The sequence below is a fragment of the Pongo pygmaeus genome, chromosome 5, assembly GCF_028885625.2.
Source record: "Pongo pygmaeus isolate AG05252 chromosome 5, NHGRI_mPonPyg2-v2.0_pri, whole genome shotgun sequence".
In the NCBI taxonomy this organism is placed as follows: domain Eukaryota; kingdom Metazoa; phylum Chordata; class Mammalia; order Primates; family Hominidae; genus Pongo; species Pongo pygmaeus.
In genome coordinates this window covers 140,476,786-140,487,591 of record NC_072378.2, presented here as the reverse complement: position 1 = coordinate 140,487,591, position 10,806 = coordinate 140,476,786, and positions in this window count along the sequence as shown.

The following is a 10,806-nucleotide window of genomic DNA, read 5'->3' as shown; positions in this document are numbered from 1 at the left end:
TAACAAATGTACCACTCTGGTGGGGGCTGTTATTAAATTAAAGGAGGAGGCTGTGCACGTGTGGGGACAGGAGATACGTTGGAAATCTCTGCCCCTTCTTCTCAATTTTTCTGTGAACCTAAAACTGTTCTAAAAAATAAACACTAAAAAAGTCAGACGACATGCATTTTAAAGTAAGAAATGCTGCCAATGCTAAGACAAATATTCCTGAGCACAGGAAACATGGAACAGTTTTGAATTAATTTTGTGGAGCTAACATTACTCAGGCTATGGCTATAGTGGAAAAAAAAAAGACAAGAGCAAAAGGAAGGAAGGAAGGCAGGAAGAAAGGGAGAGAGGAAGGAAGGGAGGAAGGAAGACAGGGAGGGAGGGAGAGAGGGAAGGAAACATTTTTTCATTCTACCCTGATAGAAAAACTTTAAAAAGCAATAAAAAGAGTGTGAGTAAACAAGAATGATGTTTATCTGAAGCCCTAAGCCAATATTACGCATAATTGGGAAACACTGGAAGCATTCATTAAAGTGAGAAACAGCAACTATTACCAAAAGTACTAATATTTAGTATTTCTTTGGAAGTTCTCACCAAAGGAAAAAGAAAATAAAAATAAGTATAAGATATAAACCACTATAAAGAAGAAAAAAAAATATTATGTTGAGATACTTTCTAATTATAAATCCAAAGAATCAAGTGAAAAGCATTTTAACAAATATAATTTCCCGATTTCATATGTTCTAACTGATGATTGCTGATATGTAAGAAACTGTTTTACATCCACACCCACACACACAAATAAACTTAGTAAGAAACAGGCAATAATCTATTGGAAAACCTTTTAAACCAAATTGCATAAAAGAAAACATGAGTCAACAGACTAAGGAAGCATGAGAAAATTTATTGGAGCATATCTGCCCTGTTTCTACCAAATCAATAGATACATTTAATTTATAAGGACATAAATATAAAGTCTATCAATCTAGAAGGAAAAAACTGGTAGACAGATTACTGAAAAAAATTTAACTTAAAGAAAAAATTAATAAAAAAGTTATTGTTCTTTTGTATTTCAATATGTACCATAAGGCTTCACTAATTTTTAAATGACTAACAATAAAAATAGAAAGATCAATGAAAAATTTAAAAATTTCATCAAAGGGATCCAAGTTTAATGAAAAATTTAGAATATAAAATATAATCAGTGTAGAATTTAGGGATAATAACTAGATCATAGGTCATTTAATTCCCTCTTGATGGAATTAAAAAAAAAATCTTTAGTTTGCATTGTACCTGCACACACCTCCCCGCTTCAAATATATAGATGGATTTATCATATCTATGCAAAAACTTACACAGTAAAGGAACTAGAAGAAAATGTATCTGATCTTGGAGTAAGGAAGACTTTTCTAGGCATAAATGTAGAAAAGAATCTTTTAAGGAAATCTTAGAGGTACTTACATACACAAAATTAAACATTTCCATATGTCAAAACATTATAAGCAAAAAATTTAAATTTAAAATCAAATAAAAACATGGGAAAATATATGTAGACTATTAACAAGGCTTAATATTGCTATATAAAAATGTCTAGGAAATTGGTATGATTGAGAAAAGATTGAGGTAAGAAGAGAAGCAGAAATTTCACATACGAAGAAAAAAACTACTAAGCATATGAAATATGAATAAAGAAAGCAATATACATTCAACTAATGAAAAAACATCACAAATTACAGAATTTTCTTAAAAATTAAAATACCCATAGTAAGCAAGGTTTCAATTAAATAAAAATATACACACTGCTGGTGAATGTGCACTGATGCGAAAGTTAGGAAAGACATTTGACAAGTAACGGTTGGTTATATCATCTAGCTGAATGATTATACTTCCAGAAATGTATTTTATCAAAACTATTTGAAATATATAAAATATTCATGTACTCAATATTTATTATACTGTTATTTATAATGTGAAAAAAGAAGAAATACATTTGAATCCTCTTTAACAATAGATTGGTTAAATAAAGGATGGGCTATAAAAGCAATGGAATATCAAGTAGTCTTCAATCATTATATTTTAGAATAAAATATACCCACATTAGTTTTATTAGAAGAGCCATCTCTTCAAATGACACCTCAATGATATAGGAATAGCAAAACCGAGTACTGATGTAAGCATATCCACAGTATCCCAGTTCCCCTTGGCTTTGTCTCTACCTGCCCTTACAGTAGCCTATAGGGCACCCATATTTAAAAATAGCTGCTTTAGAATAGTACTTAGTGGAAAATAGGCTGGGTGCGGTGGCTCATGCCTGTAATCCCAGCACTTTGGGAGGCCACGGCGGGCAGATTACGAGGTCAAGAGATTAATGCCATCCTGGCCAATATGGTGAAACCCCGTCTCTACTAAAAATACAAAAATTAGCTGGACGTGGTGGTGCACTCCTATATTCCCAGCTACTCAGGAGGCTGAGACAGGAGAATCACTTGAACCAGGGAGGCAGAGGTTACAGTGAGCCGAGATCGAGCCACACTGCACTCTAACGTGGCGCGCGACAGAGTGAGACTCCATCTCAAAAAAAAAAAAAAAAAAAAAAAAAAAAACGAAAATAAATGTTTTAGATTAAATGTTAAGGAAAAACTAAACAGGTTATAAAACAATATACACACTTCAAATGTATACATACATGCATAAAACGGTTTAAAACATTCCTTTAATACACATGGAATGGATGTTTTTAAGATTTTCTTTGCGTGTTTTTCTGTATTTTTTCACTATGTGGGAGGAGGCTGTATTATGATTTAGTAGGGGGAAAAATATAACCCCCTCTCAAAGAGCCTGATTGAGTAAACCATAGGCATAGGTGGGAATTTGGGATGTAGGGATGGGAGCATGATGACCTTTATTTGAATCTGGCAGTGGCAGCCTTTTCTATAACGCCTCCCCATAAGTTTTTGTGAAACTTAGAAAATAAATTTTCCTCTCTGACCAAAGTAGCAAAAAAAAAAAATTTATTTTTCCTCGCTGTAAGCTAGAAAAATATTATTTTCTGTATGATTAGAAGAGAATGATCACATAATTAGATGAATATTAACTGAGTCATTCCCAAGATACATGGAAAATGTTAAGAATGGCTGAGAAAAGTTATTTATCTGATCTTCAGTGTGCTGCTATATTTTATATTTCTGTGTATTTCTATTTACTAATTTACAAAATTAAATAATCATATGAATGGAACTCAAGCATCAACTTCCCCATCTCTCTTTTTGGCTATCACTCTCCAGTAAACATGGGAAAAGAGTAAGTTTGTTAGGCAGTTTGTTATGTGTCTGCACCAGAGTTGTCACTTATTTAAAGTTTTTATGCCTCTCTGTTCCTCTGTAGGTCACTGTTCACTTTCTATCAATTTTAGTCTAGAACAGCATGGTCTAGTGGAAATACAATGTGAATCATATATGTAATTTAGTAGCTACATTAAAAATAATTTTAAAACAAGCAAATTACTTTTAATAAAATATATTATTTAGACTAATACATCCAAAATATTAGTATTTTGACAAGTAACAACAACAAAAATACTAAGACGTTTTTTTCATACTAAGTCTTGAAATCTGGTGTGTGTATTTCATGTACAACACCTCTTAGCTGGGACTGGTTGTAGTTAACTTGTCAGTAACCACCTGTGGCTAGTGGCTGCCACAAAAGTCAGCTCAGCTCTAGAACCTCTTCCTGTATTTTGACTATTTCCTCCTTTGCTATTTTCTACAATTCTGTTTAGAACTCTCCATTATATAACTTCATTCCAAATTTCTCCTAACAAACTTGTATCAGAAGGGTTTGAATAATCTAAGTGGAAATACAATATATGAAATAAGTAAAATAAAAGTGTACAGACATGACTCCAAGAAAAAAAATTCTACAAAGAGTGGCATTTTACTTTGTGATCATCTCCACTCCTAGCTGCACCCTCAACTTCCATGTCTATCTTTCTCTCAGAGACAATTTCCACCTTTTAACTTCCCCCACGTGACTCTTCACTCACCAATTAGGAAACACTTCTGCTTGCCTAGAGGAGCTGTCCTTACCTATATTTAGCACTCAGCTCTCAAGCAGACATGTCTGCTTCATGTCTGAGATGTTTGGATGAGACTCAAACCTCAGTCTAAAGTCACACTCATAAAGCATTGCAGTTTGTGAAGCTTCATGTCCCACAAAACGGTTTGAGAAGAGTGGAAGCACTTTAAGTAGCCCCACTTTCTGTGTCACTCAATCAGTGTGATTCAGGCTCATACTTTTATTCTTTTAATTGTCATATCACAGTTTTTAGAACACACATGCACACACGCAAACACTAACATGTGTCCCTGCCTTCCAAGGACAAACTTAACTCTCAACATGAATGCAGTTTAACCCAACTTAATAAGATAATTTGCCATTTGCCTTATAATTTGCAAGGCTACACTTTCACAAAAGAGTGGGTACATCACCCCCATGACCTACAACTAAAAATTTCCCCCTTCAGATCTGCTAAGAGGAATGGGGTGCCACTGATACTTAGCCAACACTGGAGCCCCCTCAGCTGAACAAAAAACAGGCTTTGGCTTTAAAGCCTGTTTTTCTTTGTGTGGTAAAGGAAAGCAATTTTTCTCCCCAGTATCTATTTGATAGGGAGGTGGTCTAGTTAGTCCAACTTCATAGGTTAATTATGAGAATAAAAAGAAAGAACTGTAAAGTGCCTGGTTGTAAGCCTGGCATGTAGAAGACATTCAGTAAACCTTAGCTGATAAAGTCTGATGAGAAGGAAGATGATGAGGATGACATGGTCATTGCTTTAGTTAGTTTACAATCAAAACCTATTTTGCTATATTTTTCAAAAAGTATACTGTAAGCGGAAAATATTCATCATACTAGGCTCTTGTATTGTCCCTTCGTGAAGTCAATTTGTGGTAGTAAAAACCCTATTTTGCCTGAGCAATTAAAAACATTAAATAGTAAAGATGTTTTATTATCAGATTTAATTTTTATTCACTTCTATATTTTTCAGCAATTTATTTGGATTTCAACATAGAAAGCCAAAATATGTCATTTTAGTGTCTTTAGTGGGACAATAAACATTACGAAAAAATAAGTTTAGGCCAGGGGTGGTGACTCATGCCTGTAATCCCAGCACTTTGGGAGGCCAAGGCGGGTGGATCACAAGGTCAGGAGGTCGAGACCATCCTGGCTAACACAATGAAACCCTGTCTCTACTAAAAATACAAAAAAATTAGCCAGGCATGGTGGTGGGCGCCTGTAGTCTCAGCTACTTGGGAGGCTGAGGCAGGAGAATGGCATGAACCTGGAGGGTGGAGGTTTCAGTGAGCGGAGATCATGCCACTGCATTGCAGCCTGGGCAACAAAGTGAGACTCCATCTCAAAAAAAAAAAAAAAAAAGAAAAGAAAAAATAAGTTTATTTGATAACTACATACTAAGATAATTGTATACCAGCATTCATGACCAATAAACCATATCAGCCTAATTTCACCTTCAGGTAGTTGTAAAAACAAATCAAGCTTAGTGAAATAAAGTTCTTCTCTGTTTTCTTAAACATTTTGTGATTGAGTGGGCTCTTATATCCCTTGATCTAATGAAAAGAAAGAAACACATTCAAAGCAAATTTCTTTTTGGCTAAAAGACTAAGTTTATATAACAGAAAAATTTTCTTAATATAGCAGATTTAAAAGATAATTATCAAGGTTAATTATAATTCAAGTGTAATCGTGCACATTAGCAAAGAAGAAATTTGGACACAATTTTAGAAATTAAAAGCATCCAGCATCTCTTCTCTCTCCCTGTACTTTTCTTTAGTTACTCAAATGTCTCCAATCTTAAAATAATAAATAAAAGTCTCGCCTCATTACATTTGCCTATATTGCTAATCTACCCCTCTTGTTTTCTTCACAGCCATACTTGACTCATTGCTTTCCATTCACTCTTAAACCACCGCAGCTCCCACTTTCACTCCACAAGAAAATATTGCCCTTTCAATAAAATCCCCAGTGAAGTCAAACAAAATCTGTTGTGTAACTTAGGTCTTCACTTTTTCTCTCTATGGACATTTAACATGTGACCATGGCCACTTTCTTAGAAGTCTCTTCTCCTTTCTTCCACACCATCACTCTCTCTCTCCTGCTCACATCTAATCAATATTCTTCAAATGATTCTCTTCACGTGTCTTCAAATTTTACTGGTTTCTAGTGATCCCTTTTCAATCAAAACTCTCTGTGAGAGATTTCATTAATTCCCATATTGTTACTATACATATGGTAACAGTAATGATTCACACATCTACACTCTTAAGTCAGACCTGTTTCTCTCTTTGACTTCAAACCTATATTTTCACAATGATCCAGGCGTCTCACTTGTATTTTCAATAGATATTTCAAGTTCAAGACTTCCAGAGAAGAATTAATCATGCCCCACCCCTATTTGCTTGCTTCACATCCTGTCCCCCGATCTTGGTGTAAGAGACCACAAGTCTCCAAGTCAGGAATCTAGGAGTCATATTCACTCTCTCTCCTTTAGCCAGCTGGCCACCACGTTCTGAAAATTTTTTCCCCAAAGACCTCTTAGAGCTCCTTCTGTCTCCCTTCTGCCCTCCTACTGCTCCCATCCAGGCTTTTGCATCTCCCACCTGACCTAATAATTGCTTTTGCTTCCTCACTCACCTCAGTGCAGCCACTTTCACATTCGTCCATACCCCCCATCACCAAAGCACAACACTTTAATCTATACTCTTGACAGCAGCCATTTTATTTTGCAAACATATAAATCAGAGGCTTTTCCTCTCCTGCTAAAATATTTTCATGGTGCCCAGTATCTACAGGTTAAAATACCAAGCTTTTGTACAGCATAAGACTTATGATTTTTACCTTCCTGTCACATTCTCCTGCTCCCTTCCCCCTGCACTTTGTACATGAGCCAAGTGAAACTACTAGCTATTTCCAGCTTCCAAATGTTTTCCTAAAGCTTTATATTTGGCACTCGAATAGGACCTTAAAATAACATTTCAAGAAAGAATACTTTCAATATTAAATCAAAGTGCATCTATTATGATTTGTAGCCAATGACATACACCCACTTGTCAACATATAAAATAATATATGAAGAGGTATAAATAATATCATCAATCCTGTAGAAACACAGAGATAAAGAAAATCAATGAAAGAGATGTTAGGAAGAAATCCACAGAAGACACAGGACCCAAGTTAAAAATGGAGGAATGTTATTTTGAAAGATAGAAGGGAGTTGGGGGACATTTCAGAAACAGCACTGACAGCAAAGGCACAAAAGTAGTTACTGTTTATGGGATAGTGAAAAAACAACTGATGAGAGAACAGAACACATGCTGGAAAGAGAGAAACAAGATCTGATAGGTAAATGCCAACAAAATGCAGAGGGCCTTGAAAAATTATACAGATAGTGAGTGAAACCCTTAAATAGAATAGTATTACAATTATGATGATGAGTTTAAGGAAAAGAAATATTCACTAAGCTGGTGAAGGTGCAGTTCCGTATTACGGATGAAACGGCATGAATGGAGAAACAGAACCCAGGGTAGCGAACGAAGAGTTCGTTGCTGAAGCTGTGGGAATCAGCTGGCTCTCCATAGAGAGTATGTTGGGGAAGGAGGGAGCAAGGACTAAACTGTGGAAAACACGCAGAGTAAGTGAAGAAGAATAAAAATAAAAGGAAGAAATATATGTAGGGTACTCAGCTGTTTTGTTTACGCTGCTATATAATGAACTCTCACAACGCTTCATCCTGGAAAACAATAGCCATCTATTTCTCACCATTCTGTGGGTTGACTGGTGCTCAGCTCTGTGGTTTCTCTGCTGGTCTTACTTGGGGTCTCTAATGAAGCTGCAGGTAGCTGGCAGATGGGGTTCACATACTTGAGACCTTGGTGGAAATGGTTAAAAGACCACACTAGCTGGAACACTGGGACAGCTATCAGGATGGCATGACCTCTTCTCTCGCTCCTTGTGAGTACTGTAGAGATAATTTCTCCACCATCTCTACAGATGTTCTCTCCAGCAGGGTAGACAGACTTCCTACATGGCAGCTCAGGGTGCCTAAATGCACGAAAGCCAATGCTTCTAGGCCTTCTTAAGGTTTAGGCCTAGACCTGGCACAGTGTTAACTCAGCAGTATTCACCTACCAAATTTTATTTCTTTCGTTTTCCAGCATGCTTTCTCTTCAGTTGGTCTTCTTAGTATCTCGGAAGCATGTCCAAAATTATCCTGTGGCTTTTACTGATCATCTTTGCCTTTTCTAAAATGTTTTTTCTTTTTCACTCCCACCCATCTTTTCAAATATTAGTTGTGTCAAAGTGCATCACAGGGGCCATTCATATTCAATATGGGAGGAGGCTATTCAAGGGTGTCAGTTTCAGGAGGCATCTTTTCAAGTGGCCAGCTTTGGAGTCTCACTGCCACACCAGCACACAGGATATTTTCAGTAACTATTACTCATCAGTGCATCACAGAAACATATGAGGAATGAATTATTATATCTTTTGACAAATGAAGAAGCTGAGGCTGATAAATGTTACATTTGGCTACTACTAGCCAGTAGTAGCAGATGGTTTTATCAACCTCTGAAATGCTATTGTACATTATGCTAATTTGTAAGAATAAAATAATACCAATTTTGATAGAGATAAGGTAAAGGCTAGGAGTGAGTGTATGATATGTTTCCATACTAAACTCTTAGTTTAAAGCAAGATAGTGACAAGAATAATAATCTAGGAGAAAATATGCTATAAAGGTGCTGTGAGATTCTTTAAAATGAAAAAGTCCCTTCAAAGACACCATTTTCTGTTGAGCCTTTGGGCAAGACACTTAGTTTTCACTTTACAAATGATAGTCACAGACCATGAACACCTTTTTAAATGCTATTTTTCAAGGCTGAGAGCAAGCATTCCAATTATAAAAGAATTGATCTTGTTAAACTTATTCTTAAATTTTTTATTTCCCTCCTTGGTTAATTCAATTTCCCTTCAAATGCATGAATCATCAAGACATAAACATTCAGCCACAATAGAAGAGGATGTTACATTATTTGGATGTACCTGATAGAATTCAGACAGAATAGATTGAGCAGGGTCAAATGAAATCCTCTTAGCCGCATACTTACAGCAACCAGGATGGTTACTGTTTTCTTGTCTTTATAAGACTTTACAAAAGATTCGTTATAATAAAAGAATGCACATCTCTCTTTGGTTATTCTATCCAAAACGGTAGCAAATATTAAGAGATAGAAAGCTAACATGTATCTGTGCTTAACACAGACCAAGATTTGTGTTGGAAAATTGCTCTCCACCTCAAGCAGTTTTTATAACAACTCTGCTAGAAGATATAGTATTATTCCATTTTACAGCTGATTGAAAATAAAGCTCAGAGAAGCTAAGTGCCTTGTGCAAGTTTAAACAGTAAACAGCTGATCTCTCAAAGGAAATTACGAATTTGAATGCATAACTAACTTCGAAGTCCTTCCTTGTTGACTACCTCTGAAGCTTTGAGTTTCGTGATCATTTATTACCGTAGTCAAGAAACTGAATATTCATAAACAAAAATTAACCTAACAATACCATAAAATCCAATTTGTAGCAAGAATCAGAAAGATTAGAATTTGTAGGTTTTCGAGGTGTAGGTTTCTGAGGGTAGATGGAAGAGGGAATGAGAGGCATTTGCCTTTGTTTTTCAGAGAAGGAAATAGGAACAAACCAGACCCCAGAGACCCTCCCCTTTTATCAGGACTTTGCTCATGAAATATTTTGGAATTGTCCTCTTCCTTACCCCCTACCACTTTAACCCAGAAATTTCTGACTGCACATTTGCCAAAGGGGTTTTACTATGGTAACCTTCAGGCCTACACAAAGAACACAGTCAAAACAAATAGCTCTCTTTAAATGTCATTATGGGGAGTAAAATTCTATGTGCTGTATTAATGGGCCTCCCACAGCTAAAACCTAGCATACCACTTTGAAAAATGTCCCCTGTGGGTATCGCTTAAACCAACAAAAGTGAGGGAATTTCAGAGTTAAGAGAAAACCTAGCTCTGGTGAAAATTAATAGAAGACAGAAGAGTATGAATAAAGAAGTGAGAAATCAGGGAAACAAATTAAATTTGCTTTGTTTTCATCCTCTTTAATGTTATTTTAATATGAAAGGCCTAAAGAGAAGGCTAGCTTTTTTAACATGCAATTTCCTTATTTTTGAATTTAATAAATCTTTAATGGAAGTAGAAATCCTGCCTTTGGCTTAAGAAATATAAAAAAGAAGAGAGATATGTATTTTTCCTAACCATCAGACAATATTCATAAAAGATCAGAGCAATGCCCTCAGTAAATAATAAACATACATTATTTACCCAGCGTGCACTGCTTACCTGATAAATACGTTGGTTGCTCATTTTTAAAGAACTTATTAAGGAATATGCAAATTTCAAAAGCTTATTAAGGATTTAGTTGGCATACCTAATAGATCTCTAGAGAAAATTTGACTCTTGATGTAAGTATATCTTGAGGATAGGACTGATGTATGGTTAGAAATCTTCATAAAATTATTTTAAATCTTTCACTAGTTCCTTACTAAACCTCTACTTATTTGCTTATTGTATCTTTTTCAAGGCAAAGGAATTGGTTCTTGTTTTTCTTCCCCTGCTTGGAGCCTGAGGCAGCTCGTTTCAATTTATGCTCTGGCTCCCCAGGATAGCTGAGAAACTTCACTGTCCAATCCTACAGGGAGAAAAAGTGACATTGAGCATAATCAAC